The sequence below is a fragment of the Schistocerca cancellata genome, unplaced genomic scaffold (genome assembly GCF_023864275.1).
Source record: "Schistocerca cancellata isolate TAMUIC-IGC-003103 unplaced genomic scaffold, iqSchCanc2.1 HiC_scaffold_991, whole genome shotgun sequence".
Classification (NCBI taxonomy): Eukaryota; Metazoa; Arthropoda; class Insecta; order Orthoptera; family Acrididae; genus Schistocerca; species Schistocerca cancellata.
The window spans coordinates 13,949-15,000 of record NW_026046998.1 but is presented as its reverse complement, the minus strand read 5'-3'; positions in this window follow the sequence as shown (position 1 = coordinate 15,000).

Here is a 1,052-nt window from a genome sequence, read left to right as displayed (position 1 = left end):
CGAAACCCTCTCAGGTCCCGGCGGCGCGCAGCGCCGTCCTAAGTACTTGGTCGGGTTCGAGAGAGGCGCAATCGCCCGGAGTTAGGCGAGTAGACGCTTTAGGTGCGACCACCCGTGCTCCCAACTGAGCTTGCCGCTGCCGACAGAGGCCCGGGAGCGTGCTGTCGTGGCATTGCCGGCGGGAGACAACACGCGCCACCTACGGTGACCGGCAGCTCCAACGCCAGCGCCACAGAAGGGCAAAGGCCCCACGTGGGTGCCGAAGCGAACTCTCCCAGCACAGCGCACGTGCCAACACGTCTGCACAACTGCGATACAAACCACCAGCGAGAACCGCTGGGGCGACCGAGCAGCAGACGGCGTCGCGGCGCCGAGTGCCGGGCGGCGGCGCATCCTCAACGCACACAGTCCTCAGTCGGACCAGCACACTGCAGATGTCCACCGCGCTTCGCACCGGGCCCGCGAGGACCCACTTTGGCCGCCCGGCGCCGCGCGCAGGGTGCCCCGGCGCGCAGCTGCGCCGCCTGCCGCGTCCGTCGGCCGGCGCGCCTGCCACTGGGCGCCCCCACCAGCCGGCTGTAGCGCGTGCGCCCACGCACCGCGCGGCCAGCACGCCGGGCGGCCCCCCCTCACCGGCCGGGGACGGTCCCACCCAGCCACCGCCGCGTATCGCTTCACACACAGATTTGCCCTTACTGATTTACCTCCAGCAACAACAACCGCACCACAATGGGTTTACCAGTTGTTCATTTGCGTTGCGTCACGTCACCAGCAAACGTAGACGTCCATCCCAGTTTGCAAATGCAACGATTATTGCATACCTGTCTGTTAGGTGTCACGACACACTACGTCTGCCCACATACACGCAACAAAATGTGCACGACTAGAGAACACGTGGGAGGTGGCCCCCTACGTATGCGATGTCCATTACGAGACCGACTGTCAACCAGCATCTGTACCATGTCGCAGATGTGGAACGCGGTGCACCATGCTATCACACTGTGTGAGAAGAGACGACTACGTTTGAATACACGCGCCACTACATCAACAGA